Genomic DNA, 8,983 nt, shown 5'->3' with positions numbered 1-8,983 from the left:
ATGTGCCCGCAACCAAGGTACATGCCCTTGACCGGAATCGAACCTGGGACCCTTCAGTCCGCAGGCCGACGCTCTATCCCGTTAGGGCTGTTGTTGGTTATTTTAAAGGAAAAATGCCCCAGGCTGCTTTGGCCATGAATTGTTCCCGGCTCTGGGCAGGGAAAGAAGTCAGTCAGAGGTCTCTATCCTGTCCCCTGGGTCACCTCCAGCCTCTAGTCTCCCCTCACGTCAGGGCCAGGGGTGTCTCTGGTTCTCAAGTGTGGGGCGGGGGAGGGGGACAGCAGGTTCTGAGGGAGGCTGGGTGGCCCGTGGGTGCTGGGGGGCAGGGGGACCCGTCCTGGGCATCTGTGGCCTGGGTTGAGGAGGGGCCTCCGGGGTGACCGCAGATCACAGGGCTGAGGGCCCCTCGCCTCCAGCCCCAGAGGCGGCCAGGCCCACAGTTCTGGGAGGCGGCCCCTCTCTGGCCTCTCCACCTCCAGACAGGCCCCCCTTCTTGTCTTTGCAAACCCTTCCTGCAGCCCTGCCCCCTGCCCTGCCGCCAGCAGGCCTGGCCTGGTGCAGCGCCCCCAGAAAACACGGAGGACATCTGACTGCGGTTTAACTGACCCAGGAGGCTGCCGTCCCTGTATTTGCCAAGAAAGGGAATGTGAACCGGCGGGAGCCAGGGACTGAGCCGGGCTGAACGCGGACTGCGTGATTCGGGGAGCGTCACCCGCAGCCGGCAGCGGCGCCTGGGTCAGGGCTGCGCGCGGGAAGGGACCAGGCGGTGCGGCCCGGGAGGTCTGCGGGGGCGGGCGCTGCCAGGAATGCGGCGGGGGCGGGGCGGGGACCGGCGAGGAGCTTGTTGCTAAGCGACCGGCACAATGGACATTCTGGGCTCCAGGCAACGGGAGGAGACAATCTCGCGGGGCGGAGGGGTCCCGGCCATCCCTTCCCCCAGCGCGCAGCTCCCGCCCCTGCGCACCCACACGGGGTGGGGCCCACCTCAACCTCCCGCCCCGCGCCCGCCGCCACCTCCGCTGACCCAGCTTCCCGCCGGTGCGAGTGCAGGGCTTTCCCAGGGGCCTGCGCAGAGCGGGAGGCTCGCGAACCCCAGGCCTCGCTGCCCGGCCCTCCCCCTCCCCCCCCCCGCCCCATCAAGCCTGGCCGCGGTGGGACAGGTCGGGGGTTTGTCCTGCTCCCTCGTGGCGAGACCGTGAGCAGCGCTGGGCCGGCGCCGCGGGCGGGGAGGGGCTCAGCACCCCCCTCCGCCCCGGACCGTCACCAGGCCTTCGCCCTCCCCATGTCCCTCCAGCCCTGCCCAGGCCCCCTCCACTGGGGCGTCCGAAGCCCCTGGCACCCCCACAGCCTGAGAGACATGGCCCGCCCCCAGCCTGTCCTGACCTCACCGGGTTGCGGGGCCCAGCTCAACGTGTTCCTTTGGGGCCCGGCCTCTCCTGGAGGCAGGCGGCGGCCTCCCTTTCAGCGGGAAGGCGTTAGGGGCAGAAACAGAGGACTTGAGACTGATGCCAAGGAAAAGGAACCCTGCTCTGCTGACCCTGATGGTTCGGTTCTGGTTAGAAAGCACCTTCTAACCTCGCCAGAGCTGTGCGCCCTGGGACCTGGGCGCTCACGTGGGAATGGGGTCTGTCTCCCTCGGCTTGTGGGGGCAGAGCAGATGTTTGTGGGTGACCTGCTGCTCTCCCTCTGCCGGCAGGATTGGAATCAGCGCTCATGTAGGAGTCAACCCTGTCTCTGTTGTTGAATTAGCTCAAGTCGTGACAGGCGGCCCGCCCGGTTGTCCCGTTACAAAATCAGGAAAGCAGACCCTCCCCCCCTCCCCCCCGCACCGGCCCGGCCGTGGCTTTGAGCAGAAGACTTGTCCTCTCTGAGCCTCAGCCCCAACCCCTGTGGAACGGCGTATCCCCAGGAGCTCCCCAGCTTGTGGGGTTTCCTTGGGAGCTGCATGGGGAGGTGCTGAGGGGCGCCCAGGCCTGCCAGCTCCTCACCCCACCACATGCAAGCACACGCAGACAACGCACAGATGCACACGCCAGAAGTCCTGGGCCCAGGGAAGCCCTGGCTTCAGCAGCTGAGGACAGGAACGCCCCAGAGCCCCTGCCGGTGATGGAGCCCCCCCCCCAGGCCAGGGGACAGCTGCCTGCCCTCCCTAGGTGGTCCGGGGCACCCCAGGCTCCCCTTCCTGTAGCTCCTGCCCCTGTCCTGGGGAGCAGACAGACAACTGGACACAGACGCCCCACTGGGCTGAGAGCCCAAGGATCTGGGGTGGGGTCTGCCCCTCAACAGGCACTGTCACTCATTGGGAGCAAAGCCAGGGAGGGGGCTGCTCCATCCCTCCCCTCCCCCCCCCCAGTACACCCTCCCCAAGAAGAGGCCTAGCCCGCCCACCCCCCCACCAAGGCCTAGCTGGGGCCCTGGGCCTCTCCTGGGCTGAGAGCTGAGGACAAAGAGGCAGCTGCCGGAGGGGGGGGGGCAGGCCTTTGTGCACCCAGCGGCGAGGGTGACCTCATCACGCGCCAGAGAGAAGGACCCTTTCTTCCAAAGGCAGCCAGCCGCTGGGAATCCGCCTGGGACAAAGCCTCCGCCAGGCAGGGGACCAGCAAGTGGCCAGCCCCCGCACGGCATAAATTGGGGGGGGCGAGTGGGGGCAGGGCGGGCAGCTGCAGCTGGTGCCTGGGGGCACACACATTCACATCGGCGTGTGCACGCCAGGGTCGACCCCGACGCCCACTCCCACGGTGCCCGCTGCTCCCCTCCCAGCCTCTCCCTCCTTCATTCCTCCCACAGATGGGGGCGCAGGGGGCATCTGGTGGACGAGGGAGTGACGGTCGGGCTCCAGGCTGGAGGGGTGGGGACACGGGTCACATGGCCCCGACTCCCAGGGCGGGGGCTGCTGGGCCAGGCCTGCTCCCCGACACCCACAGCCTGTCCCTGTGGGGACAGGAGGCCAGCAGGAGCCCGGCTCCCGGGTGAGGTCAGGAAAACATTTGGTTTTGAAGCATGGTGTCGGGTGACACCCACCCAGGGCCCAGGCTTCCTGTCCCCGGGTGCTCCACAAAGCGCCCTCACAGCCCTGCTGGCCCTCGGCCAGCCCCCAGGGAGCCGCCCAGCACCCGCGATGACCCTGCCGAGACCCTGCCGGTCGGGCTGGCCCAGGGTGGGCAGTGGCAACAGGACCTCCCTCGTGGACTCCTAGGCCCCCAGGGCCCCTCCGGCTGCCCCACAAATGCCCACTTCTCCCCTGGTGGCTTGCTCGGCTGCACTGGGCACTGGAGACTTGTCCCTGTGCCCACCGCTGTGAGTAGTGGCTGTAGGCCAGGCAGGCTTCCTGCAGGAGGCGGCGGCCAAAGTCAGGCCAAGGTGAGCGATGCTGCCAGCCCTGCCCTCCCCTCCCCTCCCCTCCCCACCACGGGGCGGACCGGCTAAGGGTGTCAGCGTGTAAAGGGCGCCCCTCCCCTGGGCCTTTGTCCCAAGGGGCTGGGTGGGCACTTGGGGCTCTGTCCTCGGTGTTCCCGCCACCCCCCCCTCACCAGACTCTGCCCTGACGTGGGGGCCTTGGTCTGAGGCCTTTGGTCCGGGTCACAGAGACTTCCGAGGCTTGTGGTCACCCCAGGAGCACAGAGAACCCCAAGATTTCTGGGGCTGGAAACGTGCACAGCCCTTTCATCACCACTGGGTCCACAGCCCCCAGAGGACAGGGAGCGGACCCAGGGGCCGAGCACCCCCCCTGGTGGGAGAGGAACAGGCTCCGAGGCGCCCAGCACCCACGGTTAGGGAGGGGCCAGGAGGCCAGGGCTTCCAGGGCTGGGAGCTGAGCCTCAGGGACCGGCTTGGCCCCCAGAAACCTAAGGCCCTGCACCCTTCCACAATCCCCTCCCCCTCTTGCAGGCAGCGAGGGCGGGGCGGGCGGGGAGTAAGTAGGCCAGTGCTTTGTGCGGCGTTGCTAAGGCCCCACCATGGCTGCTCTGCTAGCTTCCTTCTGGGCCTGTCCCAGGACACCTCGCAGCCGCCAGCCAGCCCTGCCAGCCCCCACCACCCGGGCCCCTTGCCCATCCACAGGCCAGTAGGGTACCCTAGCGGAGTATGTGTGTCCTGCATTGTCACACACACACACATGCACACAGTACACACATGCACATCATTGCAAACGCATACAGCACTCATATGCACACAGCACACTTGTATGTGTGTGCATTCACACCCACATGTACATGGAACACATGTGTATGCACACAGCACACAGCATACATGCACAGCCATATGAGGTGCTGGGTGAAGCTGCAGGAGCCACTGCATAGCAAGTCACCAGGGCTTGGAGGTCACCCCCAGGCAGGGCGAGGAGGGCGGGGAGGCTGCGTGCAGAGCTGAGCTGCAGCTCCAGGACCCGCTGGGCGCCCAGAGCTTGCAGCCTGGAGCTGGGTCTCTGAGGCCTTGGCAAGGCCCTGCCTCACATCTGCTTGCTGACAGAGAGGGGGCGGGCTCTGCTGGCCTGGGATTTCGGGGACACACTGGCTTGAAGGGAAGACATAAGGGGCTCCTTGGGAGGAGGTGCGGCCCACTGGCTCCTGCCCACAGTGTCCACCACCCCCAGGACCCCGTGGGCACCTCATTGGACTCTCAACCCCATGACAGAGCGGGTGTCACTGCCCACTTCACAGATGGTGGCCCAGAGCGTCTCTGGAGCAGAGATCTGGGGCCTGGGAGGCCCGGCCTGACTCCTGCCCTCAATGACGTCAATGGGTGGGTCTGGGCCTTAGGGAGGGAGCTGACCCAGGACCCTGCGTGGGGCAGGCGGGTGAACAGCGGGCAGAGTGCCAGGAGTTCCCGGGAGGCGCCCTGGGGAGGGGCCAGGAGGGCGGGGCTGGGGCTGATTCCTGGGAAAGAAATCGTGACCCCTCCCAGGGTGACAGCCGGGCCTCTTGGTCCCCTGCTGCAGCCTCTCTGTGTAGCCAGGGCCCCCCAAGCCCACTGGGTCTGTGCAGGTGCCGGTCCGCAAGAAGCCGGTGGCCCGCGTGTTCTGTCCGCCTGCTGCAGGGGCTGTGACCCGAGGGCGTCTGTCCCGGGAAGAAGCACTGTTGTCTGCTGGGATCCAGGCCCCTGAGAAAAGCCCTGAGCTCCTAGCAACGCAGACGCTTCAGCATTAAGGCCGTCACCAGGTCCTCTGAGGGCTCCGGGCAGGAGTGGGGCCCCCTGCACAGCTTGCCGTTGGCCCCGCAGCCACCCAGCCCAGCACCCAGGTGGCCCACAGCCCCTGCTGGTGTGAAGCTGTGTGAGGCTCGGGCAGGCAGGGGCACAGCACGGGGGCAGGTGGGGGCTGGAGCGGGGAGAGCTTGGGGCCGGGCGTGGGGCAGGCAGGGCCGGTGGTGTGGGGAGGCGGGCGGCCTTGCTCCTGGCCCTGCCTGGACAAAGGCGGTTGCGAGCTAGAGACTGGAGCTAAGCCCCCACCCCACCCACTGTGCCCTGGCCACCCACCAGGCCCAGGAGCAAGCGAGGCTGCTGGGTGCCACTACCACCCCCCCCCCACCCCGGCTGCTGGGGCAGCACAGGGCCAGCCTCCAGCGCCCGCCTTACAGCATCAGGTGCTCTCCCCTGAGCCGGCCTGAGCTGCAGACCCCACAGTGCAGGTGGGGGCCCTGGAGGCTGCTGGGGGGAAACAGAAGCCCAGAAAGGCCAGGGCTGGACGGGACTCCTTGAGCCCCAGGGGAGGCCAGCTCCCTCCCCAGCACCGCAGCAGCCCTTCCTGCCCCGGCCCGGCCGCCCACTGCTCTGGTTCTTCCTCCTCTCCGGCTCCCTGACTTCCTCCGCCCTCCTGTCCTGGACCCCAAATCACAGGGCCCCAGTGGGGCTCAGGGGCAGGGAATGGAGGGCACCATCGGCTGGGGCGGGGGGGCTCACACAGCCCAGGGGCCGCCCCCAAGGAGGCACTGGCAGGAAGAGGCAACCCGCGTGGCCTGAAGATTCTGGAATCACGGGGAGCTGCGGGCAGACAGCACAGACCCCCCTTGCTTGCCGCCCTGATGTCTAGGGCGCCGCGGGCTGTGGGTGGCAAGCCGGCCAGGGCCCGACCCAGCTCCGAGGGGCGAGTCAGATGCGGTGAGGTCCCCACGGCTCCCTGGGGCCCCCACACTGTGGCGCGTGGGTGCGGCGGGACAGCCCAGCATCAGCCCCACGCTTGGCTCCGGAGCGCCTGGCCACCTGTCTGTCCCCCTGGGCGAGCACAGGGGCGCCCGCCGGCAGCGCCCCGGAGCAACAGCTGCACGGCCCCGCGCTTCCTTCCGCACGCCCTCCCCAGGAGCCCGCCGGGAGGCCTGGGCTCCGCGAAGCCGGGCCTCGGGCGCCGCCTGGCGGCTGCAGGGAAACCCAACAGGAGGGCGGGGCTGGGGAGGGGTGCGCGACCGGCTCAGGAGACTTCAAGGTCAAGGTGCTGGGGCGCAGACAGGGCTGTGGAGCGGCGGGCAGGGCGGGTCTGTTTAGGGTCCTCCGTCTTCACCTGGCCTGGCAGGCCCCCCAACGCAGTGGGGAGACCAGCCTCTTGCGGTCTCACTGGAGGGACCCCCTGGGCAGGGCACAGGTCTAGCCCCTGGGCAGACAGTCGTGATCACAGCCACCAGGCCAGGTTTGGTGGAGCTACTGTGGCCTGGGCCTGGGGTGGGGGCTCTCCTGGAAATGCCCCGTCCCAAAGGGTCACCGGTACCTGGCTCTCTGGTCCAGAATGCAATTCTGCATCCCCAGAGGCTTCCCCCCAGCACAGCCCCCTGGGGCCCTGGACCCCGCCCCCCGCCCCCCAATCACAGAGGCTGCGGGACCTCAGGGCTTTGCACTGGCTGCTGGTCAGCCTGCACCCTACCCGCCCACAGACCCTGACCCAGGGGCAAACCAAGAGCTGTGCTGGTCCCGGGACCCCTGCCCTTCCGTGGGGTGGACGGGTCGGGTGCGGGCGGGAAGGTGACACCTGTTTCCCTGAGAGGGTAAGCATGTGGACCCCGGAGCCGAGGGCCACAACCTGCCTAAGCCTTCAGGGTGCCCCGACAGGACCTCAGGCCCCAGAGCCGGCAGCAAGGGCCGCCCTGCCCCCGGCTCCAGGCCGCGCCCGGCCTCCGTGCCTCAGCGCCCAGCAGTGAGAGGATCGGCAAAGGCCGGAGAGCGGAAAGGTTCTTATGCCAATCACCCAGCGCGCGCCGGACCGGACCGCGGGGGGAAGGTGAGGGAGGCGGCTGGTGTTTGTCAGCCCAGGAGCCGGGGACCTGGCAGCCAGGCAGGTCTGTGCTGAGGGCCAGACCGCTCTCGCTTGGAGGACAAGCTGGAGGCCCTCTCCAGCCGGCGTCCCGGGACCCGGGGCCGAGGATGCTGCGCGGCAGGGTCTGAGGTCCCGTGGAAAGGTCCCGCCGCTGGGAGCTCAGGCGCGTTAACTAGGCGCGTCCGGCCTCCGTGCTCAGGACCCTGTGTTGGAAGAGGTGCTGCCGGGCGGACCGCCTAGAAGCGGCTTGAGCTCCGCACTGCCCCACGGGCACGCGGGGGGGAGGGGGGTGTCACGCACCCCCGAGGCCAGACTGCGCCCCCCCTGGTCCTGACCAGCCTTAGGGGCCGCGCCCGTCCCTGCGACGCCCTCAGCACCGCCGTGTCCTGGGTGTTCACGCTCGAGCGCGCGCGTCCCTTACCCTCACGCGATGGCTTCTTCGGGGCAGCAGGCGTGATGGGCATTTAACCTGTCCAACGTGCTTCTTCCCACACGTGTGCCTGCGCGTGTGCGTGGCCAGGAGGCTGCCTCGCTTCTCTCCGCTCCCCTGAGGACAGCAGGCGGCCAGACCAGAGGACCTGCAGGAAAGGCCAGGACTAGACAAACTTCACTGCTGCCACGTGACGAGCTTTCCACAGACAGACAGACACCTGCCCAGGGAACGAGACGGAGACGGTCCTCGCTGCAGGGAGAACGGGGAGGACGCAGGAAGCCCGTGGCGGCGGCGCGTTTCGGAAGCCCCGGGATGCTCCCGTGGGCTGTGGGCTTCCGGGAGACGCGGAGTGAGGCCGGTCTCCGGGGCGTGGCAGCCCTTCCCCGCCTCCCGGCCCTGGCTGTTTAAATGGGAACGTTACCCCTTCCCTGTGACGGGACCCCGAGGCCACTGGCACCAGCCAGAGCTGGCAGCCCGCCCGCCTGCCCGCCCGCCGGCCAGTGCAGGTGAAACGGGAAGAGGACTCACGCCTCAGACTCACGCCGTCTCCACTGCCAAGATGAGCTACGAGGCTTTTGGTCCCGCCAGTCATTAAGTCATGCTACCACGTGTACCTCCAACCCCCCGGGCACCGCACACACGCTGCTGCAATAGCCGTAGGGCCAGCAGCGAGGGCAGGAGCCCACACACCGGGAAGCACACCTGCTTCCGACGGCAAGTCAAAGGCAGGTGTGGCTCCAGGGACTGAAGTCCGGACGGAAAGCTGGGCTCCGCTTCGAGGAACTGCTGCACAGGCTACGCTTCCAGGGGTCCCCAAACTTTTTAAACAGGGGGCCAGCTCACTGTCCCTCAGACCGTGGGAGGGCCGGACCATAGTTTAAAAAAAAACTATGGCCAAAACCGGTTTGGCTCAGTGGATAGAGCGTCAGCCTGCGGACTGAGGGGTCCTGGGTTCGATTCCGGTCAGGGGCATGTAACTTGGTTGCGGGCACATCCCCAGTAGGAGGTGTGCAGGAGGCAGCTGATAGATGTTTCTCTCTCATCGATGTTTCTAACTCTCTATCCCTCTTCCTTCCTCTCTGTAAAAAATCAATAAAAAAATATATTAAAACAAAACAAACAAACAAAAGAAAACTATGAACAAATTCCTATGCGCACTGCGGGCCCGGGACGAGTTGGCTGCTAAGCAGGACAGGCAGCGGCACCCGGTGGGCCGGATAAATGTCCTCGGCAGGCCGCGTGTGGCCCGCGGGCCGTAGTTTGAGGACCCCGGAGACACTCAGAGCCAGATGGAAATTGGCAAAGGAAAACAA

The sequence above is a fragment of the Plecotus auritus genome (genome assembly GCF_963455305.1).
Source record: "Plecotus auritus genome assembly, chromosome: 1".
Taxonomy (NCBI): domain Eukaryota; kingdom Metazoa; phylum Chordata; class Mammalia; order Chiroptera; family Vespertilionidae; genus Plecotus; species Plecotus auritus.
The sequence above is the reverse complement of the archived record's forward strand: the minus strand, read 5'-3'. Positions refer to the sequence as shown.